A 10,868-nucleotide genomic window follows, 5' to 3' on the forward strand; every position below is an offset into this window, starting at 1 on the left:
ATTCTGTTCCATTGGTCTAAGTGTTTGTTTTTGTGCCAATACCATACTGTCTTGATGATGACAGCTTTGTAGTAGAGGCTAAAGTCTGGGATGGTGATACCTCCCGTTTTGGTTTTATTTTTCAGTATTCCTTTGGCTATTCGGGGTCTTTTGTGGTTCCATACAAATTTGAGGATAGTTTGTTCTAGTTTTGAGAAGTATCCTGGTGAAATTTTGATTGGAATTGCATTAACTGTGTAGATTGCTTTGGGTAGTAATGACACTTTATCTATATTTATTCTTCCTATCCATGAGCATGGAATGTCTAAGTGTCCATCAATGGAAGAATGGATCAAGAAGATGTGGTTTATCTATACGATGGAATACTACATGGCAACGAGAAAGAATGAAATCTGGCCATGTGTAGCAACATGGATGGACCTTGAGGGTGTTATGCTGAGCGAAATAAGTCAGGCAGAGAAGGACAAATATCATATGTTTGCACGTATAGAAGGATTTGGAGGAACTTAACAGAGGACCATGGAGGAGAAGAAGGGGAGAAATGGTGGGGGAAAGGGAGAGAGGCAAACCTTGAGAGACTCTTGAATGCTGAGAACAAACTGAGGACTCATGGGTGTGGGGGTGGAGTGGGGAGATGGGCATGGAGGAGGGTACGTGTGGGGATGAGCACCGGGTGTTATATGGAAACCAACTTGACAATAAACTATTTGTAAAAATAAATAAGTAAGTAAGTAAATAAATAAATAAAAGAGATCTGGATCATAAGTAAAGCATATGATATAATGTAAATGCAACATTTAAATTATTATGGATTGTGAAATACCTTTGTTTTATTTTCCACGTCACTCAAAAAATACTTATTGCTGGGAGCCGCAGCAGCCTCGCTGGATGACAGTCACAGCTATGAAATGGCAGCGTTTGCACAGCTCTTGCCATGAGAAATGAAAACTGGCATCTCCTTCTGCTACTACGGGCTTATGTTGGAAATGAGCCTGCTGGTATTGACCAGGCCTCAAAATATTCCAAATCAGACCGACATTCCCCACACAAATTCCTCATAAGGAAAAGCATATTCCTTTCTTTTCAAAAGACATTTTAGATGAAAGCTCCATGGATGATTGTCAAAAGGCTCTTCCTATGGGCCTTGCAGATCCAAGACTAATAAAGTGGTTAAGAACACAAGAATTACAATTGAGCCTGGCCCTGAGACAAAGAGCCTAATTTAGTTAAGGAACAGAAAAGGGCAGAACTTAAGTTACACATTCAGCATCGAGTCAAAAACATTTCCCCAAACAACTGTTTCTGCTTGGAGCATCAACCCCCAAGGGATCTTGTGATCAGTATTTGGAGTGACTTATTCTGGCCTTGAATATGCTGATTTCACCCTGTGAAGGAACCTATTGTAGGAACTTCTTTTGTGATTATGGGAGCAAACGTGATTCCTGAAAGACCTGTTTTTCTTAATACTTCCCTTTAAACAAACAAGCTATTGACCCCTGCTCACAAAGAACTAACTTCACCCTTTTTATGCTAAAAACATTGTCTTGTATGCTAAAGATACCTCCCTTCCCCATAGGCCAAGCACCTAAATCACCTACCTCAATCACTATTGATAAAGGTTATGTAGGAGTCTTCTACAAATCTATGTTCCAGGAAATTCTTACACATCAAAGAAATTTGTCATCAGAAATCATTGTCTAAGAAAAATGCCACTTCTGTGCTGTCCCCCAAACACTTAATTATAAAATAAAGTTGAGCCCCAGTCAGAGCAGAGATGCCTACCTGGTGACCAGAAAGATTCTCGGGGCCTCTCATCCCTCCCTCGCCTACACCATCCATCCTTCAGGGACCCCTGCACCTGCTGGAGCTGGCCTCTGGCAACTTATAGAATATGTCTTCTCAGCAACTCTCTGAGATAGATATTTCATAGCATAGGGACAATTATAAGACCATGTCCTTGAACTCTAAAAGTCAGATGATAGTCCAGACGAGCTACTGATGAAATGGTATGGTGGTTTCAGAAGTGGGTGATCATATCCATTTTAGGGGATAATAGAAGGCTTTCCAGAGAAAGTGGTGACTGAGGTCATCCACCCTGTTTGTATTAGTTTCCTGATGCTGTCCTAACAAATTACCACAAGCTTAGTGGCTAAAATTACACAAATGTATCATTTTAATGTTCTGCAGGCTAAGGAGTCCTACATGGGTCTCACTGGGCTACAATCAGTTTTGGCAGGATTTTATTGCTTCATGGAATCTCTAGAGAAAAATCTGTTTACTGCTTTCTCCAACTTTTAAAACCTGCCCACGTTTCTTAGCTGATGGCCTTCCTTCATCTTCAAAGCCTGCAAAGTTGCATATCTGCCCATTTTCCCTACTTACATCCCCTTCTGATGCACCAGAGGCCTTGCAGATAATCTCCTCACTTCAAGTTCCTTAAGTTAATATCATATGACTTCACTAATATGACGACTTTAAGATACAAAACAGATGAACATAAGGGGAAGGAAGCAAAAATAATATAAAAACAGGGAAGGGGACAAAAACATAAGAGACCCTTAAATATGGAGAACAAATGGAAGGTTGCTGGAAGGGTGGTGGGAGGGGTATGGGCTAAATGGGTGAGATGCATTAAGATATCTACTCTTAACATCATTGTTGCACTATATGCTAACCAACTTGGATGTAAATTTTTTAAAAAGTTCCTTTTTATCAAGTAAGGTAGCATAATCACAGGCCCCTGGTGGATATCTTTGGAGACCATTATTCTGCCATTCCCACTATCCCCTCAGATGTGATACTTTCTTCTCTCCTTCATAAATCTTTATTACAACCAAGTTGAATGTTCCTGCGTGCCTTCCTCTGTTCACCTCCTTAGTTCTACCTGAAATGTCCTTCTTCTCAAATTCAGGACATCCCAAACTTGTCCATCTTTCCAAACCAATCTGTTCATGAAATTGTTCCCACCTACTTCAGCACACAATGATATCTCCTTCTTCTAAAATTCTGTACTTCGATTTACCTTAATCTAAGCCAGTGATACTTTGAATTGTGGGTTTTCTTTTTTACTCCTAGATTCTATCTTTACAACTAAGGTTCCTAAAAATAATAACTGACATTAATGAACATTTATCATGGGGCATGTACTCTTGGGAGTGTGGTGCACATAATAACTCATCTAACTCTTCCAATGTCGCTGTGAGCCAGGCACTATTATTATCCCCATTCACAAAGAAGATATTGAGGTACAGAGAGTTAAAAACAAACCAACAAACCCCACTTGCCAAGAGTGACAAACTCCGGAGGTGGCATTTTCACCTGGCTGTCAGGATGCAGGCAAGAATGTGCCCCACTGTAGCATGTGCTTCCCGTTAACGTCACTCTGCAGATGGAAAAGATGGTCTGGTTTGCAAGGTGGATCTCAAAGGGAGACAGGGGAAGGCATTATTTTCTCAGGAATCCTCTGTTGGAAAGAAGATATTAATACAGAAGGAAACCTGGCATGAATACAAATGATATCACTTTAATTCTGTCCTTCAGATGTAAATCCTTGAGGGTTTAGTGCTTCACAGTCCTGGCTTTAACATATTTAGAACATCCAGGAACCCCCAGAGTCTGTAATTTTTATACCAGGTGGTATGTTATCTCCTTATTAAATACTTTGAAATTATTAAAAAATGCTAAATTCAAAAGGACACAATGCAAATGATGCAATGTGAAAAGTAAAATATTATCTTAAATATCTTCATATTGAACTACATTTTATAGTGGATGCAGCACAGCATTTCATAGAAAGAATGTATGCTTCCCCTAGTAATAACAGCTTCGGCTCCTTTCCTTTTATTCTCCCTACAAACGATGTCACAACATTTGTGTCTGGTATGTATATTTCTGCAGCACAGATTTCCAAATGTAAGGGAGCTGGGTCCTGGATTATGAATGATTAAAATTTTGTTACTTGTCAGTTTTGTGACATTTCCCAACACCATTTTACTGAGACCTGTTAAAACTTGGGTTTACGTGAGCCGAAGGGAAATGTGTATTTATCTAGAAAGATCAATGGTTTCTTCCCAGTGAGACTTTGGCTTAACATGACTCTGCCCTGCATCTTCATTACATAACACGTGTCAAATCTGTCACCTATTGAGATAGGCACTGCCTAGCAGGAGAGCTGAAGTGTTTTCTGTCGTCTTAATTGCTTCATAAACATCCGTGATGCACGTGCTGTTGAACGGCGATTGGGAGAACAGCAGGAAGCAAGTGATAATTATACATTTCCTGAATTGCTCTAAGGTCCTCCTCCAAGTCTATGCAAATATATTCAAACCAACTGTCTTCCTCTAGCTCGAGATATTGCCGTTCGGATGTGCTCACATACTCTGTCTACAGTCTCTTCCTGCCATATTCACATGGATTAACTACGTGCTTTTCGTATACTTGTCATAACACTTGTTACCTCCACTCAGGGACTCACCCTAGGGGATGATTAGAGACGGTGTCAATTAGAGCTGCACGGTATTTTCCTCTTACGGCACCGTCTTCTTTTCCTTTAGACTTTATAGCTGTGACACAGTGCATCTTAAAATAGATTCCTGTGTTGTGTTTATTAGTAGGAAATGTTCCCACTTGGTTCTTCCTATAGGGCAGTGACAGAAATTCACATGCAGGTGCATTTTGTTGTTTAGTTATTTGTTCACTGTGGAAGTCTATAAGTGGTTCTCCCAATTTTGTAAAGAATAGGTGAGTCAGTCCCAATGTCAGAGGGAAATTCTCTCAGTTAAGGCCTCCACTCACGGAAATCTCCTGATTTGTAATATCGGTGCCTGGTAGAAGGCCGCTGACCTTTAGGACGTGTGCTTTCCGAGAAATTAGATGTGATTCTTGTCTTTGTTCCTCTGTAGATGATGTGTCTTTCTGATTCTGCCTCCTTTCAAGATTTCTTTTCTTTATTTTTGATTTCCTGTGCTTTAAAATTGTATGCCTATGTATTGTTTTTGCTGGCATTTATTTGCTTCTTGTTCTTTATCTTGTCACACTGGGTGGGAACCTGGGGATGGTCACCCTGATGTGGACGGATTCCTGACTCCAGACACCCATGCAGATGTTTCTTAAAACATTGTCTTTTGTGCATGTGCGCTCCTCTTCTTCCGTTGTTCCATAGATGTGCGATACCTTTCGGGAGAGAGAAGGCATCTCCTCTGTAGCTGTGCTGTACTGATGTGGTTTTTGTCAGTTTGTAGTGACTAGACTAAGTGTTTCCTCTGGGCTGCCCTGGCCCATGACAAGCACACAGCCACCTGCAAACGCTTGTTGCATACAGTCATCATGTGCTGGAGGGCCTGTGGGCAGCTGGTGATGGGGCCCTCCGTCATGGGCCGTCTAAGTGCCGTTATCCATGAGACCTTCACTTTGTCTTATGCTTCTGTGGTCCAAATGTGGTCAACCACTTTTTCTGAGACATTCTCCCTGTTCTCCCTGGCATGTGCTGATATCCAGAAGAGTAAGTTGGGTTTTTTTTTTAATTATAGCAGATTATTAGGAATGCTCCTTGCCCTTATCATCCTGATCTCCTATATTTTTATCCTCAAAACGATACTGAATAACCAGTCTGCTGATGGTAGGTGTAAAGCTTTCTCTACCTCTCCTCACACTTGTCTGCTGTGGCCATCAACTATGGGAGACTTTCTTCATTTACATACTTCCTTGTTCAAGTTCATCTGAGGATGCTAATAAACCATTTTTTTGCATTCTATTCCACATAAGTTCCCATGTTGAGTCCGCTCATTTACAGCCTGAGGAACACAGATGTAAAAGAGGCATTTAGGAGGACATTTGTTAGGAAGAATTTTCTGCTCGGGAGATATTTCAGAGGGTAGGTTTTGCCTTTGGGCAGGTGTGGATAAAATGTGTATTAAGTAAGATGTGGACCTGGCTTAATGAGATGTCAGTTTAAACCTTGACTCTTCTAATTATCAAGAGGATTAAAAGTCAACATGCAGTGTTGGGTTAGCTTCACGTGTACGATATAGTTATTCGACAGTCTTAAATTTGTATAGCCTGGATATTAATTGATAATTACACTTCAATCTTTCTTATTTCAGAGTGTATAGAAAACACGACTAGTTGGAGTCTATTTTCATAAAGATAATTTTAGACCTAAAACCATGACATTTAAAGTAAAGTTCTCTGGCATTAAATAAAGGATCAAAAGCAGATAAATTCTATACCATTTCTGGATCTCAATGCCTTAATTTGTAAAATGAGTATAATAGATTCACTCTCATTTATATTACTTTTTTTCTAAAGTTTTATGATTTTACACAATATGTCCAAACTCCTGTGAATGCCATCTTTTTATACAGAGGGGGGAAAAAAGGGAAGAAAAGAGCTTCCTTGCAATGATTCCACCCACTTTTCTAGTTTTCCTTTCTAGGAACTTGTTCTCCCTTTCCAATCCTTGATTCACTATATCAAGTGCAAGATTTTATAACTCAGTATCTTATAATTACACACATCTTTGTTAAAAATATGTGAGCACAAAAAGTGTAATGAAACTCTAACCCTTTAAAAACAATGAATTGGAGCCCTAGATGGAAAACTGCAAGGGAATCAACATCATGTGTGGTTTGTACACAAATTAATCCATAATACATATAAGAGCACCTGACCCATAGGAACTTCTCAGCCAAAAGATGTTAAATGAGTGAACAACACAAATATAATGCACATAGTTACTTTAAGTCCTAATTATCACCTTTCTTAACAACTTGTACCCAGGGGTGGTTTAAAGTCTTACTTCTTTCCAGATCAATTTCTTTTTCTGCTCATTGATGTCTTACATTTAAATTTTCCCCCCAACTTTATTGAGGCATAATTCACAAATATAATTGTAAGGTACTTAAATTGCAAATAATGTAATAAATGGGAAGATTTGATATACATATCCTCTGTGACAGGATTCTCCCCATTGAGTTAAATCACACATACATCACTTCACATAGTTGGCTTTTTTGGAGGTGGTGAGAACACATAAGTGGCACATTCCAGTTATACAATACAGTGTTATCAACCGCAGTCACCATGTTTTCCATTATATCCTGAGACCTTATTCATCTTACAAGGGAAAATCTGTGCCTTTGATGTCTTTTCAACCCAAGCTGATTGAACACCCTTATCACCCCTCATGGGAAGCATCACTTCCCAGGATTACTAATGTGTGTTCTCTGTGTATGCAAGGGCTTCTAGTTTACAGTCGAGTATATTCCTAACAGTTTTTATTTCCATGGCTCTAGCTGCTGTGGTGCTAGCTGCGTATACCGATCTTATGTGGGATTTGAAACTGAAGTTGTTTGTCTTTCTTCCATTCTTCAAACGCCAGCCATGGCCATTCCTCTCCTCGAACAACATTTGTTCTTTTTTATTTTGTTCCCTTTTCTCTTCCTCTTTTCCCGCTGTTCCTGTCCTTTCCTTCTTATATCTTTCTCATGAGATTAGTGTATGAGAGATGATGTAGATTGCCCTTGATTTTCTTTCTTTTCTTTTGCTTTACTTTTCTTTTTTCTTTTCTTTTCTTTTCTTTTCCTTTCTTTTCTTTTCTTTTTTCCTTTCCTTTCCTTTCCTTTCCTTTCCTTTCCTTTCCTTTCCTTTCCTTTCCTTTCCTTTCCTTNTTAATCCATAATACATATAAGAGCACCTGACCCATAGGAACTTCTCAGCCAAAAGATGTTAAATGAGTGAACAACACAAATATAATGCACATAGTTACTTTAAGTCCTAATTATCACCTTTCTTAACAACTTGTACCCAGGGGTGGTTTAAAGTCTTACTTCTTTCCAGATCAATTTCTTTTTCTGCTCATTGATGTCTTACATTTAAATTTTCCCCCCAACTTTATTGAGGCATAATTCACAAATATAATTGTAAGGTACTTAAATTGCAAATAATGTAATAAATGGGAAGATTTGATATACATATCCTCTGTGACAGGATTCTCCCCATTGAGTTAAATCACACATACATCACTTCACATAGTTGGCTTTTTTGGAGGTGGTGAGAACACATAAGTGGCACATTCCAGTTATACAATACAGTGTTATCAACCGCAGTCACCATGTTTTCCATTATATCCTGAGACCTTATTCATCTTACAAGGGAAAATCTGTGCCTTTGATGTCTTTTCAACCCAAGCTGATTGAACACCCTTATCACCCCTCATGGGAAGCATCACTTCCCAGGATTACTAATGTGTGTTCTCTGTGTATGCAAGGGCTTCTAGTTTACAGTCGAGTATATTCCTAACAGTTTTTATTTCCATGGCTCTAGCTGCTGTGGTGCTAGCTGCGTATACCGATCTTATGTGGGATTTGAAACTGAAGTTGTTTGTCTTTCTTCCATTCTTCAAACGCCAGCCATGGCCATTCCTCTCCTCGAACAACATTTGTTCTTTTTTATTTTGTTCCCTTTTCTCTTCCTCTTTTCCCGCTGTTCCTGTCCTTTCCTTCTTATATCTTTCTCATGAGATTAGTGTATGAGAGATGATGTAGATTGCCCTTGATTTTCTTTCTTTTCTTTTGCTTTACTTTTCTTTTTTCTTTTCTTTTCTTTTCTTTTCCTTTCTTTTCTTTTCTTTTTTCCTTTCCTTTCCTTTCCTTTCCTTTCCTTTCCTTTCCTTTCCTTTCCTTTCCTTTCCTTTCCTTCCTCTTCTTTCTTTCCTTTCCTTTCCATTCTATTCCATTTCTTTTTTTTCTTTCTTTTTTTTTGCTCTTGATTTTTGAGGGAATATATTGCATCTATACCAAGTCCTCCACAAATAGCAGAAATCATTGCTCTATTTTCCTATTTTCTTTTTTAGTGTTACACCAATTGTGTCTTCTTATGAGGAAATGTTTTTGTTTTTTGCTTGTTTTGTAATATTCAGTCAGAACTCAGATTGATTTCTGGGTATTTGGAATCATCTGGAATGATATTTATCTCACCGTATTTGAAGGACAAGGAAAGCCTAGGCTCCTACTAGTTCTCCGCCATCTTATCCCATCCCCTGGTTTTTGTTTTTGTTTTGTCATTTGATGTTCTGAAAATAGTAAGTTTTCTCACTAAATGGTCATAATTAGACTTCAATTCCCTCATGTTTTTCATGAGGCCTTTCTTCCCTGAGGCTAGATAAGTCACTTGCATAGTGTGGCTGTTTGCATTAGTGCCTGTGGATTTGCAGGGTGGTTAAATTTAGGAAGGACTGGTTAATACTTTTATCCAGTAGTTAACCCAGTCTTTTGCTTTCCTCCACATTAGGGTCATACTTATGTCCTGGTTTTTCTGATGGTTCATGGAATGATAATAAATGTAGAATGTCAAATTTATTTGTAGACTCTTAAGTTTGCTGAGAGAAATAATGGTTTTTCAGAAAGAAGAGTGGGCATATTTTAGATGCTATAACAGGAGGACTTGCGATACAATGTTTATCTAATCCAGCAATTTGACTAGGTCCCAAACAAACTCATGTGATTGTTGAAGAAATTAGTTGTCTTGTTTCTTAGCAGGTTGATCATATTATCTGAAGAGGCTTTTGTAAATGCCAACACTAGCACTGACACATTCAACATGCATGGAGCCCAAAATATTTTCCTGGCTGCGATGTTGAGGATTTAATCACATCAAAGTTTTTTTTTTCTTTTAACTGATTTGTTCACTGATGTATCCAAAGCACCTGGAACATGCTTGCTACATCATAGGTAATCAGTAAATATTGATGAGTTGAATGAACAAAATCAGGGGTTTCATCCAGAGCCAAAATATAATCCAGAATTTTCCTCTTAAACACTTATGCAATGCCCTTCCACCTCTGTCCCCTTCACTGCTGTGACAACAAGGGAAGAAAAGCGGGAAATTTTGTGGGTCCACTTCCAAGATTATCTGGTCTTTCATCAATGTCTAAGGATGTATATATTTAAATGGTCATTTAACCCCAGAAATCTCTGGTATTCTCAGACTTCTCAGCTGTCATATTGTGCTATCTGTCATTGACTTCTTGAATTCTATACCTCATAATTCAGATATGATAAATTCTGTTGATCTTACATAACCAAGAAATGTAAAAGTGTAGAGAGTGAGAGAAGATACTCTCTACTATAAAAATGAATTCCTTACCATGACACTTAGCTGTCATGCTAGTGGACTAGAAAAAAAATCAGCATATCCTAAAGGGATATCTAGAAACAGATAGATGAGTAGTTTGGGAATTTGTTCATGATACATTTAGCACTTCAAATTCCATTTTTCAGTTTTCTTGCATAGGAAATTACATTAGGCAAGACCAATTGGAAAGTTAACTATGGAGAATCACCCTATTAGATACCAAATATAAGATAACATATTAATAATTAGAAATGTGGCAGTAAATTCTTTAATTTAGTAAAACTGGGAAGGCAGAAAAATAGTAAAACATTTGAGTAAATACTAGCAGAAGATGGAAGAATAAAAGATTTATGTGCTTTTAGTTAAATAATCTATTCCTGTTTTCTAGTTGTTGAATACTGTATACTGACCTTTACTGTCTGGGGATCCTATTATCACCATAGACATTAGTTATCCCTGTATTTCTGTAACATTGTCTGCTACTGCCACCTGGTATAGAGAGAAGAGATACCACTAATTATGTCAATGATACTAGTGCCCTATGTCTTTTCTAAAGACAGTAGACATAGTAGTATAAATGGACTTATATCTCTAAAGTCCAGTGATCTGTGTGGTGAGATCAAGTTTTGGTCTTTTGAGTCAGTCACGATCTTGGTGGAAAATAGTTCCAGAAGGTGTATAAGGGAAGAAGTCAAAATCTAGCCAGGCAGTTGAGGCCAAGGAAGATATATAAGCAT

This window comes from Crocuta crocuta, unplaced genomic scaffold (assembly GCF_008692635.1).
Source record: "Crocuta crocuta isolate KB4526 unplaced genomic scaffold, BGI_CrCroc_1.0 scaffold1835, whole genome shotgun sequence".
Classification (NCBI taxonomy): domain Eukaryota; kingdom Metazoa; phylum Chordata; class Mammalia; order Carnivora; family Hyaenidae; genus Crocuta; species Crocuta crocuta.